Here is a 24,324-nt window from a genome sequence, read left to right on the forward strand (position 1 = left end):
AGCAGTGTTGCCAGCTCCTTGTTTGAGGTTAGGTTAGACCCAAAAACAAAAACCTTGGTGATTTTTTCGAGTAAGAGGTTGGCAACACTGCGAGCCTCACCGAGCCTCACCGAGCCTCATTTTCGGTTGGTGAACCGGCTTGATTACTCTACTCTTGTGCGCTTGAAAACTTTCCCAATAAGACATTCATTAAATGCAAAGATTCATATGCACTTATCAATTTGGAAAACAAAACAAAATCTTCACTGTTGTCTGTGTTTACATATCTTCTGTCGCCATCCTTGAATATATAATGTACAGTCACGGACAGTTCTGCGTTGTAGCGATTCCATTGAAAGTAAATTAGGCAATTACAACCCAGAAGTGTTCGTGAGTACAATCAGCATGTGTCTTGTATCGAAAAAAAGAAACAAGCTATTCATTTCGTAAAGGACGTCAATGGTGGCAAATAACGTAGGTTAGTTAAATCTTGCGCAACTGTAAATGTCGAATTTTGGCGTAACTTGCTTTCCGAATATAAAACTCTAGAATTACATTTTGAATTTTTTGAGTTGTTGTTCTAAGTAATGGGGACTGGAACTTCATTTTATTGATTGATTGATTTGGTGTTTTAAGTCCACTTTATGCACAGTGAGGCTAATCGGGACTGGACCTACAGTTTAAAGTGGGATCCGAACCACTTGTGCCTCCACCGGGTATCAGGAACTTCATTTTAAAATAGAATCCAAACCTTTTGCCTCCACCAAGTATGCTAAAAATTACATTTCAAATATTTTTGCTGTTAGGCGGCTTGCCTCCATGTAAGGCGAAGTCTTGTCCTTCTCCTAGGGGTGGCGCTGGTTTCACAAATGTGAATATTTCTTGTAACCTAATAGCTTTCGCTGCCCTTTGCATTGCAAAAGAATTTCTTCGTTTCATAATCCTCTCATGGATTAAACAGTACTTTATTTGCTCCGTTCACCTAATAAAGTAGTATGTGGAAAATTCCTTCAAGACACGAGACAAACCGAAGTACACAGTGAGCAGTTGAAAGCATGGACAGGCAGATACAGTGAAAGGAAGGGGGACTTAAATGAGACAGAAGTAGGAAGATTATATCAAGACTGACACAGGAAAGACAAAATAAAACATAGAGAAGAGAAAACCCTGAGCAGAAGCAGATCTTTGAGGTGTCAAGACGGGCACAGAGCCAGGGGGAGGGATAAGGGGGCTGAATTCCTCCCCAAACTCCTACAAATATGTAATTTAAATAATGTATAGTGGTAATTAATTTTACCTACTTAGCAGGATTAAACTGAGAAATTCATCTTCAGGGCTTTTACCTTCCAAACTTTTTCGACTTTAGATGGCGGCTGCTGATAATGGATGAGCCCCTCCCCACCACCCGAAATAAAATCCTGGCTACGTGCCTGGACCTGCCAAGTGTTTTTTTTTCAATAGGTGACGTATTGAGTTCCTTCGCTACCTTTTTCTAGAGTGGAGTGAATAGAGAGAATTCAGATGAGAAATTTGATTAGAAGAATTTATGAAAGGATTACGTGCACGTGCATGTATGTGTGTGTGTGTGTGTGTGAGAGAGAGAGAGAGAGAGAGAGAGAGAGAGACAGACAGAGAGAGAAAGAGAGAGGGTACACAAACCGAGGAAAATATAAATAAGAAAATGTACACCATTGAAAAGAAATGGGGAAATAAATATAAACGAAGTCGGGAGAGAAGGGGGAGGGGAGAGAATGCATATTTCTGAACCTCATATATATATACTCTATATCTGCCCACCCTATTTCATCAATATATGGATCCTGCCCACCCGGTCAAAATTTTCTGGCGCCGCCCCTGATTATATGGATGTGAAACGTGGTCCCTTACATTAAAAGAGAAACATAAATTAAAGAGTATTTGAACATAAAATTTTGAGGAAAACATTTGGGCCTAAAACGGATGAGGAGAAAGGTGAGTGGAGAAGATTACATAATATAGAACTAACTGCACAATCTGTATTCCTCTCCAGATATTATTAGAATAATTAAGTCAAGAAGACTTAGGCCGGCAGGCATGTGGCACGAATAGGAGAGGAAAGAAGAATTTGCAAGATTCTTGTTGGAAAACCTGATGGTAAGAGACCTGTAGGAAGACGAAGATGGAGGGATAGAGTTGAGATGGACCTAAAGATAATCGGTAAGGATGGAAAAGATTGGATTGGTCTTGCCCAGGATATGGACAGATGGAAGGCTTGTGTTGCTGCAGCCACATACCTTCGGGTTTAAGAATGCTAGAGAGTGAGTTAGATAGTTAGAAATGTTATTGTTAATCGAAAGGTTTCTGAATAAAGGTGGCATATTATAAAATAAAAGAGCACTAGGGAAATTAAATACAAGGAGAAATACACATCCTTATGGTAGAACACAGCTGAAATCAACTTTATAAAATTTTTAATTGGGAAAATAATATATTCAATGGAACAACAACTTATAAACGCACTTTTCTTACATCTTTCTTCGCAATACTGTAACAAGCCTACAGAAAATATGTAAGCTTAAAAAAAAGTTATCATCGTACGAGAAATATTTGGATGAACTCCAAATTACAATCCTCCTTATTACAATGTAGGTTAATTATCACGTTTTTTGTGTCAGGTTAGAGTAATTTCGGTTCACAAAACCTCAAAAGAAACTAACGTGGAATTTTTCCTTCGCAATTTCTCACTCTACCCAATTGTTTGTATTCTAAGAAATTATTCTTAATGAGGCCTACCATGTTACACGTGTTGATAGTTTGGTTACAGTTCGCAAAAGCAATGCTTCACGATTCCAATTGTGTCGATGTCTGTTTTGGATATATAGGCCAGGGTTATGGTTATATATATATATATCCATATGAAGTATTGTACAAGACAGGAAAATAAAGTTTTTTTTCAAGAAGGCTAAACCCTAGATATCCCCGAATCCCAGACGGATAAATGTTATAAGTACGATATATAAGATGGTATTGATAAATGAGTACACACAAGGAACATCCATGCCCAGGCTGGGATTCGAACCCGGGTCTACTGGCGTCGTAGCGCGCTGTTCTAACCACTCCTCCACGGAGTTCGGTGCGAAAGGAAAATGGTTTTTTTTTCCTATAGGGGCCTGAATAGTGGGTCATTGATATTATTTGATTGATCTTTCGATGAACTCGTGCACAGTGTGAGGGATCCTGAAGTTACAGTTCGGAAGGGCGAATTAACTTGGGTGCATCACCTAATGGAGAGTTAATTTTAAGCTACACGTGCACTGTTTCATAAAGCAATATGATATATAGTACTGTAAACAGGAACCGAGTTGATTTCCATGTTTTAGAGATATATAGGCAGTGGCCAAAGTGTGCGCCGTGGCTGGGTTGCAGGGGCGCCGCGAAATGTTAAATTTAAATTTTAAAGGGGGTTTGCATTTACCACTCTGTTATCCTTCGAGTTCTTCACTGCTTTTATTTGAAAATGTTAATTTTCTCAAAATTTCGGAGGGAGCTGTAGCCTCATCAGCCCCCTCCTTCCGCGTACGCCAGTGTCTGCAGACGACAAACAAAGTGGCGCGAACTGTACCACAATACACCTTCTGGCCTATAGTTCATAAAAACACTGGCAACCTTGTCTGGATGCCAAGTGGGCAGAAAGGATGCACGGATGAATGGCCTACGTGACAAACAGAAATGTTACAAAACCATTCCATTGTTGGATGGATCCCATTGATCGCGTGCACTTAGGAGGACATTGTCTCTTGCACGCACGTCCCGCTTTTCACTGTCGGTTTCCACATCGCCAACATGATCGCTGGAAGGGCTTGCGAGGAAACACGAGAGATGGCGCTGCATTGTGCATGAGCGTCATTATCTCGTCACAAGAAACAGGCTGTCACTTGCTGTCGTCGCTCTTCAGCGCCATTAACCTCGTGTTTTTATTCTAAAAACATGTTTCTTGCGTACATTATGCTCGTTTGTACTTCTTGACCACGAGAATCACACAACTCTGTGCTCGCTCTCTCTATTTGCGTGAGGTCGATGGCCACTGTTAATCTTCCTTGTCCAATTCTCCTCAACGTGTTGCTGGGTATCTGGGCTTCCTCAGGGATGGCAGCTGCTCGGAGAATGAGAATTTTAAACTAAAGGTCAGGATTGGTTAAGGTCAAGGAATGTTAAATAAATTCAATTCCGGACCAGAATAGAAAATCAGCAAGCGTAAATGGGTTCTGGACCGTAAAGAACCTTTTTTTTCTGTAAATTTGAATTCGGTCTAGGAACGTATTTTCCGGATGGATTTAAATACGATCCAGAAACCTTTTGCCGGATGGATTTAAATTATGTAAAGAACCTTTTTTACGGATCAATTTAGATACGGTCCAGGATTTTTTTTTTTTTTTTCGGATCAATTTAAATACGGTCCAGGGATCCTCTTTCCGGATCAATGTAAATACGGCCCAAGTTCCGTATTGAAATGAAACAATACGCAACTTGGACCGACTTTAAATTGTGGAAGAGAAAAGGTTCCAGTTTTGTTGCGGAACCCAATAGATCCCATTAGACTAAGAATTTTCGGAATCCCATGTATTCCTTATGGGGAATCAACTTCAACATCAAATTACAGCTAATCAAATTGGAGTTTCGATTTTTCTGCCAGGCAATCACTTCTTCAAACTGGCCTCTTCCGTTTGATATAATTTTCGATTCCATCGGAAGTTTGATATTCCCAAGGTAACAAATCTAATAATACTCCCATATGCCCAATGCATTTCTCCTTGCCTCCTGGCAGTGTTGCCAAACCTGGTCTGCATAAAAAGAGCTAAATTTTACCTTAAATGGAGTTAAAACTGACTTTCAAGGAGCTATATTTACGAAGTGCTTCCTAGAGTAATGTTAGATGTCAAAGGAGTGGGGCGCTGCTATTACCGTTATACCGTTAACTCTAAATTGATGACAATTTATTCTTAGTTTTTACCAACTAGATCCGGTAGCATCACCCATCTCATGGTCGTATGAAATCGAAAATAAAGGATTCCCTGATAACAATATTATGCCAATTTCACGTCAACCCGGCGCTATATATATATATATATATATATAAAAACAGCTGGGGATATAAGAGGGGGTGGGTCGACGCAGCCATTATAACAATATCACGTCATGTGCAAAATGTATAATCGTGACAAAAGTTGAGGCACGGGGGTGGGCGCCCCAGTTCACAGCCAAACGAGTGCACGTAAAAGAGCCAGATCTGGCTCCAAGAGAGCTAAGTTAGCAACACTGACTCGGAGGGAAAATCCGCGCGGAGACTGTCCTGCATGCCTTTAACTGCGGAAGCCCCGTAGCATCATGGCGCCCGTCACAGAGTGTACGAAAGCGCAGATGAGATCAGTGATAAGTTTTCTTCATTTTGAGGGTGTAAACCCGGCTGAAATTTATCGACGAGTGACTATAATTTACGGTGATAAGTGTTTGACTATATGCCAAGTGTACAAGTGGGTGAATAAGTTCAAAAGCGGTGTGACACGTGTGTAAGACAAACCACGTGTTGTCCGATCGGTCACGACTACGACTGAAGGCGTGCGGAACGCCGTTGAAGCAGTTATTCGTAAAGATCGAATAACCAGAGATACGACAGTGAACAGTGAATCATATAGTGCTTTACTGCGGGATCGTTTGAAGCCAGCAATAAGACGAAAACGTCCTGGACTTGTTTCGAAAGGAATTTGCTTTCAACACGTCAACACCCGTCCACATACTGCTGCTGCGACTGTTCAAACCAAACCATTGAGGACTTACGTATGAAAGTTATAGCACATCCCCGTTATTCACCGGACTTAGCACCCAGCGATTATTGGCTGTTTGGATCTCTCAAGTAAGCTCTTTCCGGGAAACACTTTGCATCTGATCAAGAAGTTCAAAGGGCGACACATTCCTGGTTGACAGGTCAACCAAAAGATTTTTTACAAGGTCTTTAACTCGCTGGTGGCCCATTGGCAGAAGCATAGAATTGCAGAAGTGTATCGATAGAGAAGGGGACTACTTCGAAAAATAACATGAATGTAGCAAATCTGTTGAACGGTGAGTGACGCTATTACAAAATTATGGTTATATATTAAATGCACATTGTAATTAAAAGGGTTTTTGGAATAATTTTCTTTTCTTATTATTTTCAAATTGCACAAATACAAATAAGCTGTATTGACAGATCCGGATAGAGTTCTTAAGGGTCGGATTTGCTAACAAATACAAATCGGTTGTCGGATCAACCTCCGCTGCGCGTCAGGTATAATGGAAAAGAGGACACAGACAGAAAGTTATAAATTTTAGCTGTGTCAATTAGTAAGTTGTTTCGAGGCAGAAGAGCCATCTGAGCTTTCAAGCTTTGCCCATCACTTCCAAGTTATCGGTGAGGAACTAGATTTTATCGGTACGTCTTCAAAGTTCGCGACGGTGTCGTAACCTAAAACGACTCCGACAAAAGATCGGCACGTGCCCAACGCTCTTACGGCAACCGGGATAAGCTGTCTCCGAACTAACAAATTTGACTTTTTTTTCCTACTAAAACCAAGGCAACATATTTAGTGTTTACACATTTCTATGGTTGAAACAAATTACATCTTGCGATTTTACAATTTACAAGTTTTCACATAAAATATGTTTCCAAATAATATACCTTGTTCAATAATTTTTCATGCTACTTTGGCATCACAAATCTTTTAATCTGATTTTTTAAAAAAAATAGATAAAAATTTCTCTGGAACATTCTTTTCGCAGGCTGTACGAGGGTTTGCTTCCGCTGTTGTCTACGAATCGGTAATAGTTTCGCTGCCTTGTAAGCCTATTTTACAAGGTTTTATCCACGATTTTCCATTTAGGTGGGTGTAAAGAGGTGTAACACTCAATTTAGCAATTATCTCAAATTTGGTTTTGAAAAAAAAATAAGAGTGTGTTGGGATAAAATTTGATGGATGTTAGAAGGCTGTATGGAAATTACAGATATTTGGATAACAGTGACGGCACACGAAGTCTGAAATTAAGTAATTCTAAACACGCATAATTATAGTCTCAGAATGTTAATGACAATTGCTCTACATTATCATGCAATTTCTTTGGACATTATCTACTGTGTAGTGTGTATAACTATACTTACTCTAACACTAAGTTTCGATAGAGCACCTCTCTCGTCTGCAAGTGGAAAAAAAAATATTTTTGCCAACTCTCGGGACGCTGTGGAGTTGTTGGTTAGCGAAACAGATTCGTAGTAAAATCACAGAAGTTGGATCCCAATCACCGGGAAAAAAATGTACACGTGAAGACGAGGCGCTCCCTCGAAGTGTTAAATTAGGCTAAAGTTCCCCGTGCATATAGCACAGTGCCATGAAGGCACATTTAGGGGGTAGGGGCCCACATATTCTCGATCGCTGTCATTTTGGAGGTGATGTGATCAGCTCCACGCCCCGGCCAAATTTACCCCCAGGGTTGCCCCCAGGTACCCATTGATTTGAGGCTGTACGAGCTCCAGAGCCACTTTTTTATGCGGGGACAGGACGGAAATTCCAACCTTAGATCACCCACTCCGAGAATCGAACCCAGGTCTCCCGCGTTGCAGTCAGACGCCCTACCTACTAGACCACCGCGGCTGAAGTGTTAGCATAACTATAGTTAAAAAAAAAAATAGATAAATGATAATGTCCAGAGACTGCATGCTAACGTATTATTTTATACAATTTGAAATTTTTTGTTGTTTCTAGAAACGAGATACATTTTCGAAGGTAAGTCAGTATCGAAATGGGGTGTGAAGAGGGCACTCAAATTTTACCCCCCTCTTCCACATAGTGCACCATAGTACAGTCAACGGCAAAGATAATGGTAGGCAAATTGTCCACCGCTATTTTCATTACTTTTTAATTCTACATCCTGTGTTGTTTTAAGGAATGCCACTATGTTGGTTCGAAGCAGGCATTGTTCTCTGCTTATTGAAGTCATTATTTCAATTCATTGTCATCATATTGTGTAATTCAGACCGAATGAAAATTGTGGTGGACAATTCGCCTACTGTTTCTTTTGCTGTTGGGTGTACACCCTAAGCTGCACGTTTTGGCGGCTGGAACCACAGACTGGATAATCCTCTGCGAGACTTGTGTCATGTCATTCATGCGAAAGTTTGGTAATTTTACGTCACCTTTCTGCAACTTTTGGCTAATCGCGACGACGTATGCGTTTATGATTGTCCTTTCATCATCACATAACAATTCGTCCCCATCGTGGCGGTTAGCCAGAAGTAGAAGACAAGCGACATAAAATAAATGAAATCAATCCCGATTCTGCAAATGTTTCCACAAGAGCTCAATTTGATATTCGTTATTTAGTATCCCTTTTCTGCAACTTTGGTTAATCGCGATTATAAGGATAAGGATATGATGAAGCTGATGAAGGGACACTCACGAAGAATATCCATGCAGGTCTCCCCGATAGCGCAGTGGTAGCGTCGTCGCCTTGTAATCAAGGGGTCCCGGGTTCGATACCCGGTGGAGGCACATAGTGGTTCGGATCCAACTTTAAACTGTAGGTCCAGTCCCGATTAGCCTAACTGTGCATAAAGTGGACTTGAAACACCAAATCAACCAAATACCCATGCAGGCCGCGATTCGAACCCAGGACCACTGGCGTCGTAGCTCGGTGTGATAAACACTCCGCCACAGAAGTCAACTCCGTTCCGACGCAGAATTCTGGATAAACACCTGGTGTAGTTTAATCAGCACTGTAAATTGGTCAGATAATTAGTGACAAAGCTAAAGCCCTGCTTACCGGTACAATGGGATCCATGATCCACTGTTGGGACGTCCAATCCACCACCGTGTCGTCGCAAGAAATCCTAACATGGAAGTTGCACCCAGATCCGAACACAAACACTCACTCACACACTCACAAGAGCACACGAACCTCTCTCACTGGCGTCTCGCGGTGGACAATGGCGAAGGAGAACGCCACCACGAACAGCGGAGGCAAATTACGGTCTTCTCCGACCTGGTTGCTGGGAGTCGGAGATAAGAAGCAGGTTCGTTCTCAGCGCCTGCTTCTCCTCGCTCAGACATTAGAGAACACAGTTGCCAACTCGTATGCGCAAGAAAACACGAAGAGTTTTTTTTTCCACATTTCGCTTTCTCTCCCGTTTCCGTTACAAAAGAAGAGTCCAGATATCGCGAGACCATGACTTCTGTGAGAAAGTTAAAGATTAACATCACCGAAGATGGTACAGAAGTTTGGACAGGAGTGTACGTTCAACGAATTTATTAGTGTCTCGTAATTTATACAGCTTAATTGATGCACTCATATTAACGTTTTGTAAAAGTAATTAGAAAAGTTTTCACTCTCGCTAAAAGTAATTAAAGAATAACTACATAAACTAATAGAAAATTCTACTTAAAAAAGAATCGAATAATATTGAATTGCCCATCAACATTTTCATTCAGTCTATTCTCCACAATCTATCTATATATATAAAAATGAATGTATGTGTCTGTGTGTGGGTGTGTATATTTATTTCTTCCGGTATAGCTCTCGAACGCCTGGAGCAATTTCAACAAAACTTGGTACACGTATCACTTGCAATCTGGACATAACATTTTGGGGTAAGACACCCCTGGCACCGATAGGGGTTAGGTGGGAAGGGGTGACATGTAAAAATAATCGTGAACCACCGATAATAAATTCCGCACAAACAGACATCCGTGACTCTATGCAATCCGCACAACGATAGTGTTTCTCGGGTTGTCTAACATTCAGGCTGTGTTGCGAATGGAATCTATACTTTTCGTGACACTCCCAATGCGGTTCAACTCCAAGTTCATCACCTATCGGCATGGAGGGGGAGGGTGGTGAGAGGGGGTGAAAAATAAAATGCCACAAATGGCCTAGATTAGTGTCGAATCCATAGTTTTCGGAGTGGCTAAGCTAATTGGTGACATTCACGATCACATTTAAAATTAGTTACATTTTAAACTATAGTAAGAATTCATTATTTTCCTGTCTAATACAAGATTGGGATAAATAAATACCCTGGCAACGCCGGATAATCAGCTACTGTGAAGATAGTGCATTGAAATTAAAATGTCCAAGAAGTAGAGTAGTAGCCTAATGCACACTCATTTAGTACTCTGACAGTTTGTTTCTTTATAAAGCACATTTGTAGAATATACAGGTGTATCAATATACGCTGTATAAAACAAAACTCATTACTAACTTCCTTGAACCTGTACATTTGGTCTCAGTAGGGCGGATCCACGGCTGAGTTTCTAATGGGGGGAAGAGGTTAAATTTTTTTAACGAATTTGATTACCAATCGCAGTTAATAACAAAATTTAAGTGATATTTTTAATTAACATACAGTGCAGAGCGAGAGTTGACATCGTAATGTGACTTACAAACAAAAGCTGTATTCACAGAACTCAATGTAGATGGATTTTTGTTGCATCAACTGACACAGCTAAAGGTGTAATTTTGGTTTGTTTGAAATGGTCGTGTGTGATCTAAATTCATGCACCAAATGTGTACCATTAGCAGTACACACTTCAATCAGTGGCCGCGATTAGGGGAGCAGTTGCCCTCCACTTTTTCCCCCTCCTCCTCCAATTTTAGCATCTTTCCCCCCAGTTCTGGAAACTACCGTCACTGACTTCAATGTATTTTACTGAAGTCAACATTTTTGTGCCAATTGACACATTTTGGCTTCTATGTATACAAATTATATAGACAAATTTCACGACTTTGATATAAAAAAAAACACAGCCGAAAAAAATGTTCAATTTCAGCGTCTTGTTCTTTGAAAATCTCTGTATTATTTTGTCAACACATTGAATTATCAGAATGAATGTTCAATAGAGGCACTGTATCTGTGGGCCACTCTTCGCCCATGCAGTATCCCAAGTTCTGAGATGTCGGAGGTCGGACAGGACCCTTCCACCTGTTGCAAAACTCACAGTAAGTCTTGAAGCTTTCCTGGCGACGAATGATGAAACACCTGGTCGATAGCCCGAGAATCTTTTCATCGCAGGGAGTAGTGTAGCCAGCAGTCGGAGACGGTGGATGCAGATGCAATCGCATTATCTCCCTGCTTCCAGAACTTTATGTTATGTGTTGTGTAGGGAGGAAACAGAGACGAAAAAGATGAGGAATTATGGAAAGAAATTCAACATTTTGGTCGCAATTCTGAAGTCATCAATTAGATCAATGAGAAACACCTTCCCCCGTCCCCTCTGGATTAAAACTACTGATTTTATGCATATATGAATACAGGGCGATTCAGAAAAGAAGACGTGCGAAAAGTAAACAGGGGATACACCACTGAGTAGCTGGCGATAGGAACGTAGGGTCGGAGAAGCCAGCGTACGGAGATACGGAGCACAGTCTCATTTCAGTGTGGAGGTCCGCCAGAATGTAGACTTTACCGTTCCTGCTCTCGTTGGATTGGACGGAGAGGCCCTATTCCTAGCCATGCGAGGTCACCCGACCTGAATGTACTTTCTTTTTTTGTCCGGGAACATCTGAAATAATTTGTGTAAGAGACCACATTGACACGGAAGTGTATTTGTTGTCAGGATTGTCGCCGCCTGTGATGTGATTCGCAAAACGCCAGGGTTATTTCAAAGTGTGCAGCAGAATCTCGTACGCCACTGCCATGTTGGCACTGTGGTTGGCGGCCGTCATTTCGAAAAACTGTCGTGCTGTGCTATGTGATATGGCACTAGTTGAAAAATGTACCAGCATGCAACTCATACGCGTAAATCAATGTCTATAAATGTCGCTACTCATAGTACGTCAGCAGTGTCACTACTTGTCCATACATGTCACTTACGAGTATTTGTCATTCCTTTGGACGACAGTACACGCTAGGGCTCGACATGTTTTAGCCCATATATCGATACGCTGGCTTTTGCGATCATAGGTTTTCCATTTGGAACTGTTCAGTGGCGCATCACCTATTTCCTATTTCCTATTTGAACGCTTTTACTGAATCATCATGTATATGATTTTCCCCCAAACTGACAGCTTTACAGCCAAAATGGCCATAAGTTGGGCATTTTAAAATTATTTTAAGAAAGTGTTGAGGAAATTTGGGGGTTTTCCTTGGTGGGGGGGGGGAGGGTTGGCGTCATATGGCGTCAACTATTTTTATTATCCTAAAGGGATGTAGTACACCCTGGACTGCATTTTGCAGACTAACGAGGCTCTGGCGTTTGGGCCTGCAACCAGTATAATCCTCTATAATAATAGGACATGTATTGAGTCATCACATAGCCATCGTCGCGATTAGCCAAAAGTGACAGAAAAGCGATGTAAAATAACCGAATTCAACCAATTATTATCCTGTGGGTATGATTTGAGAAGCACCAGAGAGCCAATAAGTCAGCGACCCTCGCAGATGCCTGTTAACCCCGTTCTGCTTCCGTCTCTCCGTGTACGTAATTTATCTTCGTTGGGCTAAGGTAGAGTCTCCGGATATTGGACACACCTGGAGTTGTTGCACCGTTCGTTGACTTGAGGAAACACGTGGCCCCGACAATAAACTTTTCCCAAAGCCCTGCCGTACGAACCGCTAATTGATTTTTTGTGTCTTTCCACAAGTTGAGGAGTTGCCCGAAGCCCCAGGGTCAGGCATCCTGAAGAAATCCGAGCCTAGTTTTCTTACCCCGGAGCAGCAGGGAATTTTCCCACGAGCAGGGAATTTTGGAGCTGTAAATTACATGAAAGGGTAAAACGGAGAGCATCTAAAAATGAACAAAAAACTGAGAAAAAAATATACAGTTTATAAATTTACATAATATATTTACAAATATATAAATTTGTGTATGAATGAAACTTGGAACCGACACCGATTATAAAAGATATCTTCGTAAAAAATAATGGTAATAAGTGAATTATCTTGCTTTTATAGAGGTAGAAATGATAGCTTTTGAAGTACGTATCTCTGCAAACTCTCTGTACTGCATTGCAAGGTAAGATAAAGTTATCCATGCACAAAGCACCGTCCCATGAAGGCACATTTAAGGGATGTGGGGGTGGGCCCATACATTCTCGATCTAGTCAACTTTTAGGTGATGTGATCAGCACCACGCCGAGGCAGATTTTACCACCCAGGGTTGCCCCTGGTACCCACTGATTTGAGGCTGTGTGAGCCCCAGAGGCGCTTTATGCAGGGACAAGACAATAACATTACCGACCCTAGATCACCCACCCTGGGAATCGAACCCGGGTCTCACGAGTGACAGTCAGACTGCATTGTAATACACACACAATTATCACACTTTTAACAGATATCTAGTAGTGTAGTCGTAAAGTAAGTAGTATCGAAAGCGCTTTACACACTGCATAAAATACTAATACTAAATAGGTTAAGTTTACACAACATGTCATAATTGTTAACATGATGTTTATCATTGTAATCATCATTATACATTATACTAATTACGCACCTTTAACATATAACCATGACTAATAGATGCCTCAGATACGTACAACAAATTAATGTACTGTAACTTAAACCATATTAAAAAACTAAATATTGATGTCATTTATTTTGTCACGACTATAGCTATACTGAAGATATAAATTGTAACAATTGTAATATTTGTAACTGTCCGCAAAATCTGAAGTCTAGTTTCAGAATTATTATAATCGAGACCACAAATATACTAATCGCTAAACATTGTCAAAGTTCAATGTTTATGAAATTAGGACAAAATTGGAATCAACTGCAGCAAATAGTTTGTGTAAAGATTATTGTAAATTGAATTTTACCAATGATTATTTCTGACACACGTTTGCTTTTGCTTTTCCGCTTCTTTTGGAATATACTTATAAACACCTGACTATCTTTTTTGCTTCAAATCGAACCCATCTGATCGTAATTGAGCTAAACATTCAAGGACTTTCAATTTATAAGTTTAATTAATAATAAAGGCTGAAGATAAAGAACATTTTGTAAGTGTAATGACTAATGTAAAGGAATTAAACAAATTACACAATCAGTGATTTATCCATTCACAACTAAGATGGTCGTTCATAACCGCATACTTTAATGGCCAAGGCACTTTCTGCCCCCAACTCCAAATTCACGTAGGACACCTTTTATGTAAATTTACATATACAGGGTGATTCAGAATTCCTATTACACACTTCTAGGAGTTGTAGAGGGGGTCAAGTTTTGATAAGAAACCCATGTCCGGAAACGTACCGTTTTGGTACTACACATATGACAAGATCACATAATTTTACATCTCCATCATCATCCAATCGGATATGTGATGGAGTGATACGATGCGGAAAACGTTCTGCATACAGACGTTGCGCAGCTCTACCATTACGTCCAGCTTCGCCGTAAATTAACAACATGTCCGTGTTCTCGGCAAACGTGTTTTCAACCATACTGTACTGTCTTCCGCAACGACTGAATACCAACTGACGTGAAGATCGAAGCACACCGGATTGTAAACAGAGGACGTTGGAAGCAGCACACATGACATCAGGTGACTGAAGACGTCGCCCTCCGTCAATGTGGGTTGCCTACAATGAAATTATGTGATCTTGTAATCTGCGTAGTACCAAAACGGTACGATTCCGGACATGAGTTCCTTATCAAAACGTGATCTACTAAGTCCCCTCTACAACCCCTAAAAGTGTGTAATAGGAATTCTGAATCACCCTGTATAAAGTATTGTTTATGCTGATCTTTTGCCCCCCCCCCCCTCCAAAAAATTCTTAAGTTGGCGCCTCAGCTCGTTAGATTTTGCGCAACAATAAAATTACCAATAAAATTATTCACAAATTTTAAATTTACCCTTACAGTGTAAGTCATACACTCACTAAAATCGTGCTTGTACCTTCTAAATAGAAAATTCTGGATAAAACCTGCAACTACTAACCATTTATTTTCTATTCTATTTATTGTACTTCTTGTTTGTGAGCCGGCCTCCGTGGTGGAGTTGTTAGCACATCACTCATCCTCATCTTCATCTTGTTTGTGAAAAACAGTGAAAACAGTCAAAAAGGGAATTGTTTATCTTGCAACAGGGAAATTTCCCTCTGGGTCTGGTAAATCACTGCCCGGAGGAACCCATCTTTTTCCCTTCCTTCTTGCAACAAAAATTGCAGGCAATTTAACGAGAAGCCAGGAGAGAAAGCGGCAGAGAAAACGTTCGATATTCTCACAAGATTACCGCCGAAGACATTGCGAGATCCCCTTTCCCAAGTTATTAAACGCCGGAGATGTTCAGCTGAAGATGAAATATGATGAAACGCAGCGTTCTCGTGTAATGTGCCTCGAAGAAAAATAAGATGGCTCCGTGAGGATAGAAAGTGGTGTACGCTCAAGGGGTCAGTGGAAATGACGGAACGAATCGAAAATCACATCTTTCCGCAATCTTAACTCGTTTACTTATCAGATCGTAACACTCGCGAATCAATGAGAATGCAATTGGGGTTGTAGTCACATGAGGGCATTGTGTCAGGAACGTTTTTGTTTTGCCAGGGGGTGCAAAGTTCAACCTCCATATAGTTTATTGTCACTTGACGCCGAACACAGCAGTTCCAAGCTTCTTCTTCTTCTTCATGCCCCTCGCCGCTTGTGTGGTAGCAGTCCTGGGCAAAGATCTAAAAACATTGATGGCTTGAAAATTCGCGCACTATTATGAACATCACAATATTTTGTTACACTTCACTTCACTGTCACTATAACACTGCAATGTTGAGGGATGATATCAGAAGCGAAGTTCACACTGTCGAGCAAAACCATAGAGGATCCACATAGTAGAGGGGGAAGGGGATGAAAGTAAGGAGGGCAAGGATAGAGGAAAAGGAACCTTTTTTCGACCGAGTCTGTGAAAGAGTGCCTGACGTTGTGTATTCCAGAGCGGGCACAAGATAGAGCACAACGTCCAATATTTCCACAATTACACATATAATCGTTTAAATTATCTGTAAGACTTCTTCTTCTTCTTTATGTTTTTGGCTCACATCGCGTTTGCGATTTCTAGCCAAAGTTGCTGAGTTCAGGTGTTATTTCTATTATATATGATCCAAACTGTTGTTGAATATCGTTCACTTTCTTCGCATCACTAATGACTTATTGAATATTGTAGTCTATTCTGTTCTTATGGTATAACGGTTTCTCGAGGTCTTATTGATTTAAATTGTCGTGCGGATCATCATGGTTGTTTAGATTGTAAACCTATGTTTTCTAGCGAAACTATAAATAATCCAAATAACTGCAGTGCGAGGTTCAGATATTAGTGTAGATAAGGATATCGGAAATGGTACCTGTGCATGTTGTAAGTTTTTATATAGAGTCTCGCTGTTGTTTTCTTAAGGGACATTCAAAAAATAAATGATTAAGGGTTTGATTATTTTCTCCACATTGGCAGGAAGTTGATGGCACAATCTTTAAACGAGCCAAATGTTGATTTACTAATACATGACCTGTTCGCATTCTTAATATAAAAACAACCACTGCCCGAGCTAAATTCATGTTTTGGTACCAAGGTCTATGATTTCTGACTTGAGCGTGCCACTTATACGATGTGGTATTATCTGTAAGAGTTTGTATCAGACCATCATCATTTTTACAGAAATTGTGCGTAGTCCTACGTATATTTAGGAACCTTGTAAGAAATAGCTCTCAAGAAATAGTCACTATCAATCTTTGATGCGAGCATTTTATATACAAATACACACTATTTTTAATTATCGAGTTTATTTCATCAGAAACTAACTACAACTTCAAAAACTTTATGATAATTTATAACAGAATAAATGCAAAAAGTAACAATTTGTCAACAACATTATTGTCAACAATGACGTCAACAGCTTGACGTGCGAGTTTTCATTCTTATGGTGCACTTAAGACGCATACACGTTTCGAGGAAGCCCACTTTGTTTGTACCAGTTTCCTTCTCGACAAGTAATAAAAGCAGTCGTCATAAACAGAATGCAGAAACAGAATGCAATTCCAGAAACCCAACATGAAGACCAATTTCAGAGGTACTTGAGCGGAAGATCAGGTTTATTAGTAGCTCGATAGCCACTGTTAAACGCAACAATAAAGATACCTATAAAATAACGGTAGACGGGAGAAATATTTATGTCAAACATGTAATTGTTACGTATCTGCCAATGCATTTTAAGCAGATTTAAACACGGTTCGGAAGATAAATTTGCATTAAGCAAATTTAATCAAAACGACGATGTGGAAAATTAATTTAGGAGAAAAATATAAAGGATTTTGTTACATCCCTCCTTACAAGGAGCTGTATTATGTCTCAACATTGAATTTACACCCTCTGATAATACCGACTTAATGGTTGGTTGATCTTATTAATGTAGTTTATTTGTACAGTCACGGACACTTCTGAGTTGCAACAACCACATTGACATTCAATACGATCAGAAGTGTCTGTTGATACCAAAACTGGCGGCACATGCTTCGATGCTTGTGTAAGATGTTGCACAACAGTGGTGGCGATTAGGGAGGGGCGTGAGGGGCAGTTGCCCCTGAACACATTTTTCAACTTTTGCCCCCGCACTATGCTAAACCTTATCTACCAGGAGAAAGTAAACTGTTTTTGCCCCACCCCTTCCGTTTTTGCACCTTGACACCCCAGATTTTGGACCCAATCGCCGCCACTGTGCACAAATTAACATGCTTGTGTCGTTATACTTTGGCCTGTTACATAATAATCGATACAGTTTGTGGTATCCAATGAGGATAATGGAAACAAAAGCAAAAGAACCTGCGCAGAAACGCGTGTCGTGTGCATTTTACTCGCGCATGTAGGGGGGGGGGGGTAGAGTAGGACGGAGGCTTCTGGCCGAAGGTTGCTTTGTGTGTGTTCGCTCTATAATAAGATCTAACTAACTAACTAACTCTCTAGCCTTCTTAAACCCGAAGGTTCATGGCTGCAGCAACACAGGCCTTCCATCTGTCCCTATCTTGAGCAAGATCTATATACTCTTTCCCATCCCTACCGATTTCCTTTAGGTCCATCTCAACGTTGTCCCTCCATCTTCGTCTTGGCCTTCCTACAGGTCTCTTACCATCTGGTTTCCCAACAAGAATCCTGTAAACTCCTCTTTCCTCTCCCATTCGTGCCACATGGCCTGCCCACCTAAGTCTTCTTGATTTAATTATTCTAATAATATCTGGACATGAGTACAAATTATGTAGTTCTAAATTATGTAACCTTCTCCACTCACCTGTCTCCTCATCCCTTTTAGGTCCAAAGATTTTCCTAAGGATCTTATTTTCAAATACTCTCAATTTATGTTCCTCTTTCAATGTAAGGGGCCAAGTTTCACATCCATATAATACTACAGGCAAAATTACTGTTTTGTATATTTTAACTTTTAGTTTCTTAGATATTAAACGAGAAGACAAAAGTTTATGAAGAGAGAAGTAACATGCATTTCCTGAATTAAGCCTACTTTTTATTTCCTCTTTAATATAATTTTCATTTGTTAATATTACTCCTAAGTATTTGAATTTGGAAACTGTTTCAAACGAGTTGTTATCAATAATTAGATTCCGATTATTACCTAACACTTGGTTTCGGCCTGTAAGCATATATTTAGTTTTCTCTTTGTTAACTTCCAAACCTATCTCTTTAGCAGTTTTGAAAAATATTTTAGCATTATTCTTAATTGTATTCACATCATCACCCAGTAAGTCTACATCATCTGCATATGCTAACAATTGAGTCACACCATTTAATTTTAGTCCTTCTTTAGATTCACTTACCTTCCTTACAGCATATTCTAAGGCAAAATTAAAGAGCAATGGAGATAATGCATCTCCTTGTTTTAACCCATCATGAATTGTAAATTTGTCAGACATATTATTACCCACACGAATTTTACTTTCTGTTTCACTGGTGCATATTTTTATCATACTAACAAGCTTCTTAGGTATTCCAAACTCTACTAATATATTATATAATTTATCTCTTTTGACCGAATCATATGCTTTTTTGAAATCAATGAATAGCTGATAGACATTTTGATTATATTCCCACTTTTTTTCAAGTGTCTGTCTGATGTGAAAAATTTGATCTGTAGTTGATCGGTTACGTTTAAATCCACATTGATAATCACCTATAATTTCATTAGCATATGGGGTAACTCTTGTTAAAAGAATGTTAGATAATATTTTATATGTTGTTGAGAGTAGAGAAATCCCTCGGTAATTATTGCAGTTCATTTTATCACCTTTTTTAAACACAGGAATAATTATGGATTCTTTCCACTGTTGAGGGATTTCTTCTTTATTCCATACTAAACAAATTAATTTATGAATTTGACATTTTAATGAATTTCCACCATATTTAATTAACTCAGCTGGTATTAAATCAATGCCAGGTGCTTTGTTATTCTTTAGCCTTTTAATAGCATCTTTAACTTCAGTCAAGTTAGGTTCTGGAACTAAAGGTTCTGCTGTGTGGACTTCATTTACTTCTGATTTATCTCCTACATGGACATTTAAAAGGTCATTAAAGTAGTTCTTCCATCTATTTAGAATATCGCTTGGGTCAGCTAGAAAATCACCGTCTTTATCTTTTATCAAGTTTACTTTAGGTTGCCACCCCTTTCTAAATTCATTTACACCTTTATATAAATCTCTGATATTTTTATTTTTGCTGTTTGTTTCAATTTCGTTAATTTTGCTTTTCAAGTAATCTCTTTTCTTACTTCTAAACGTGCGGTTAACTTCTCGCTTTATTCTATTATAATTGCTTAGATTTGTATCATCCGAGTTATTTAACCACCTAAGTCTAGCCTGATTTCTTATTTCTATTAGATTATGACATTCATTATCAAACCATGGCTTACTTTTTCTTGGTTTATGGTATCCTATACTTTCTTTAGCTGCTGATTCTATTGCATTACGTATGTGCTCCCAATTCTTATTTACGTCTGTTTCATTTATATTTTCATCATCATTTAAATCCTGCAAAACATCAAATCTATTTGACAGTTTAATTTGGTAATCTTTCTTAATTCTTTCATCAGCAAACTTTCCTGTATCAAATTTTATAACTTTTAGATTTTGTTGCTTATGATTTATCACTGAGAGTCTTTCTCTTAATTTAGCAATTACTAAATAATGGTCTCTGGCACAGTCAGCACCTCTATGTGTACGAACGTCAATTATACTAGTATGCCTTCTCTTATCAATGAGAATATGATCTATCTGATTATGAGTTTTACCATCTGGAGAAGACCAGGTATATTTATGGATATCTTTATGTTTAAAAGTGGTACTTTTCACAATTAAATTCTTTGAGGTTGCAAAAGTAATCAATCTTATACCATTATCATTACTTAATTCATGACGACTTTCTTTACCAATCGTGGGTTTAAATGTCTCTTCTTTGCCAATCTGTGCATTACAGTAACCTAACAGAATTTTCATATCATACTGAGAAAATTTATCAAAGACCTGTTCTAACTCTGTATAAAAATCATCTTTAGTATTATCATCTTTATCTTCCGTTGGTGCATTTATGTTTATTAAAATAATTTTACACCACCTACCCTGTAAAACTGCATATGATATCCTATCATTAATAAATTCTACTGTTTTAAGAGCCGAGATAATTCTATTATTTATGAAAAAGCCTGTTCCAAAATTATGATTTTCAGTACCACCATAGAAAAAAGTATAATTTTTAGTTTTACAATTCCCTTCTACTGGCCACCTAACTTCCTGGACAGCTACTACATCTAATTTATATTTAACTATCTCATTAACTGTACACTGAAATGCCCCAGGCCGGTAAAGGCTCAGAACATTCCAGGTGCCTAATTTAATATCCTTATTCCTAACGTAGATCTTATCCTTAGTCCAGGGACCTCCCAAAGTAGTCCCCACCCGGAGATCCGAACGGGGGACTATTTTACCTCTGGAATATTTTACCTTGGGAACATCCATGGCCTTATATTTCTGTTTCTTGACATGTCTTTTTACAGTGCAGAGTTGTCAGCTCTACGCCTAACCCCCAATATGAATGGAGGAACTACTACACAAGACAAATACAAACATATTAAACAGCACAATTACTACACAAGACGAACACAAACACATTAGACAGCATAACTACTACACAAGACACACACAAACACATCGCAACTACTACACAAGACACACACAAACACATCACAACTATAACACAATATAAACACAAACACACCACAACTACTACATAATATAAACACACACACACACACACACACCCCACACAGACACACACATACACCCCCCCCACCCACCCACACATACACACACACCCCTGTTTTCCCACCCTCCATTAAGAGGAAGCTGGACTTTTCACGCCAAAGCGAGGAAGTTTTAAAAGTGCTCTGATTGGACTGAGATTTTTACACGTAATAGAGCTACTCCCGAGGATACCGGGAATCTGGGTGTGGCTACTATACACTCCACGGAAGTTGAGATATTGACAAAGAATGTGCGGACAAGCACAGCACCCCCAAGAGAGGAACGTGCAAACTTAAGAATATTGCGAGGAATCGTTATTCATTTGTTCTTTCTTAGGTCACACACTGCGTTGACGAAACGTTATGTAAGAGGAATCTACAAGCACCAAACCCCGAAGCGAGGAACCAACTAAACACAATAGTGTTCGTAAAACGTGAATAGAGAGGAACTACATGATGATTGGCAGTCCTGCATAACGTTATGTGTGTTGCCTAACCCTACGGCGATGGCAGAACTTACCATTGGAAATTTGCTATTAAAATCCACTGTTCGCCGTATCGTGAGGCAACAATCCTTTTTCATGTTATCCACAGTCAAACTCCGCAATTTTGTCTGTGAGGATCATCTTATATGCTGAAAATAATCTTTCAACAAAAACATAGTTAGTGGTGCAAACTTCAATGCTGAAATGTTAGTTTGCAATGCTTGAATGCCACAAAGCATGGAAGTGACGCGAAAGTGAGAAGACCAAACAGATCAAACCACTTTAGACTGTACAGGTAACAGTGGCACCAGACATTGGAGCTTTGAAAAATCACCATGGACTTGGAGGAAGGGAAATCGACATACATTTTGTTCATTCTTTTAATTTTTCAGTGCTCAAAAGGTTGGCCTGTAAAGGGTAGTATACCTCGCGCACATGAAAAAGTGTATGCAATTTTGATAAAAGTAAAGTAAAAAAGTGTTCCCCTGTGCATAGCAGTATGCAATTTTGATAATTCTTTTTATCATATAATGCATTAGAGGTTAGCCTAAAGTTGGTAGTACACCTCGTACAAGAATTAATAATGTGTCTGATAACTCTCGTAGTTATTCATTTTTTTTTGTTGGCCTGTAAATGGTCATACTTTAAATACATTTTAATTATAGTAATGATTTAGATTTCGTTGTTAGGATTTACCTCATGGACTGTGAGATACCTAATAATAAATGCAAACCAATTAGGTACGTAAAGGTCACACTTTAGCAATAATTGTTAGTTGAACTGTATTAACACATAACCTCACGCTTATTTGTCCAATGAACATTTTACTCAAGTTTTAGTTTATAACACCTAGGGAATGGTACCATGAATCCAAATGCTAATTTTAATGTGCAAATTTTGAGTAATTTGATTTCATAAGCTGAATCAAATACTCACAGTATGTTGCAAAAGGTAAGCAAAGAGATCCATGACTTGATCCGAGCTTGTTGCGCATGCTGACATGCCTTAGAGCATGTAAACTTTGGGTTGGTTCACGTAAAGGCAGCAAGTAAGTCCTATAGTGCCACTCAAAAAACTTAATATGAAGAGTGTTGTAATATGTGAGTCGGTTCACGTAAAGGCAATAAGTAAGTCCTATAGTGCCACTCATGAAACTCAATATGAAAAGTGTAGTAATGTGAATTATTTTAAGAGTGTAGTTATATTTTTATTAGCACAGAATTTTGGATGGTACATTTTCCTCACAAGTTGAAACCTTACGAAAGCAATTTCTTTTTGTATACTTTGGGTTAGGTGAGTAAAACATTATTTGTTCTGGGCAGATGAGTAGTACTGGAACGTTAAGATTGACTTCATGAAATGTTTCGCATACTTAATTTTACCTGGCCTTTAGGGGTGTTGATTGCTTAAATTAGTAACATTCACATCTGGTAAATGGTCATGCTACTTGAGATCGCAGTGCATACAGATTTCACATTAAGTAAGCTCTAAAATACTGATTTAAATTTCAATTAAAAGTTTTCTCACGTCCACAGCAGTGTGAATTTCCTCTCAACAAAGTTTTCGTTCAGAATTGTATAGAACTGATGGTTATTTATTTTTGTTTGTCAATGTTATTGAGCAGTAACCATTCTATTATAAGTGGTGAAGATTGACAATAAGTAAATTATACAGTAACCATATTATAAGTGGTGAAGATTGACAATAAGTAAATTTTACAGTAACCATCTATTATAAATGGTGAAGATTGGTAATAATTTTGTACAGTAACCATCTATTATAAATGGTGAAGATTAATAATGAATAATTTTGTACAGTAACCATCTATTTTAAGTGGTGAAGATTAAAAATGAATAACTTTTACAGTAACCATGTATCTTGAATGGTGAAGATTGGTAATAATTTTGTACAGTAGCCATATTATGAGTGGTGAAGTTTGTGAGTATTCTGTCATATAAACGATGGGTTATAATAATTTTATGCTTTGTATTCGTTTAACTAAAATGTTGTTGTATAATTTATAATAATTATAATATATATAATCTATAATAAGATCCCAATGTGTATTCAGGATGTATCCAGTTTGATGAAGAATGTATGTATTCTCTGGCATACTATCTTAAGCTATATCTCGCGCTCACGTAACCACGCATACTTGGTGTTATTTGACAGCCAGTGATGTAACAAGACACCAAACGATTGGTCTCTTCCACTACACTTTGCAGACTAGTGAAACTCTGGCGTCTGAATTTACATCAGCATAATCCTCTGTGGAGTTTGTTGAGTCGTCCATATATGTTTCATGTTAGTGATCGTCACTTCAACCATTTCATCGTATCGCCATTCATACCCATCTTTATTTTACTTCGCTTTTCTGCCACTTTTGGCTAATCGCGAAGATAAGTGATGATAATGTTGAAGGGGCGCTCACAAAGAACACACATTCCGGCCCAGGATTCGAATCCGGGACCTCTGGCGTCGTAGTGAGGTGTGATAACCACTCCGCCATGGAGGCAAGTAGCCTCATCGTTGCGATTAGCCTAAACTAGCACATATGCGACATTAAGTAAACTAAATCGAA

At 39.0% G+C, this 24,324-nt stretch overlaps 1 protein-coding gene across 3 annotated transcripts in view; it reads right to left on the bottom strand.

The window, feature by feature from the left end:
* The window catches only part of LOC146004251 (heat shock 70 kDa protein 12A-like), a 186,041-nt gene that overhangs the window by 108,513 nt on the left and 53,204 nt on the right, over positions 1-24,324 (bottom strand). The window contains exon 1 of one of the 3 annotated variants that reach the window (XM_083142933.1): positions 8,806-8,948. The exons of the other annotated variants lie outside the window; for them this stretch is intronic. The gene's annotated coding sequence lies outside the window, so the exon portion shown is untranslated. Of the gene's footprint in view, positions 1-8,805; positions 8,949-24,324 lie in introns of those variants that run through there. 3 annotated transcript variants of the gene reach the window in all.

This window comes from Lepisma saccharinum, chromosome 21 (assembly GCF_977018435.1).
Source record: "Lepisma saccharinum chromosome 21, izLepSacc3.1, whole genome shotgun sequence".
Taxonomy (NCBI): domain Eukaryota; kingdom Metazoa; phylum Arthropoda; class Insecta; order Zygentoma; family Lepismatidae; genus Lepisma; species Lepisma saccharinum.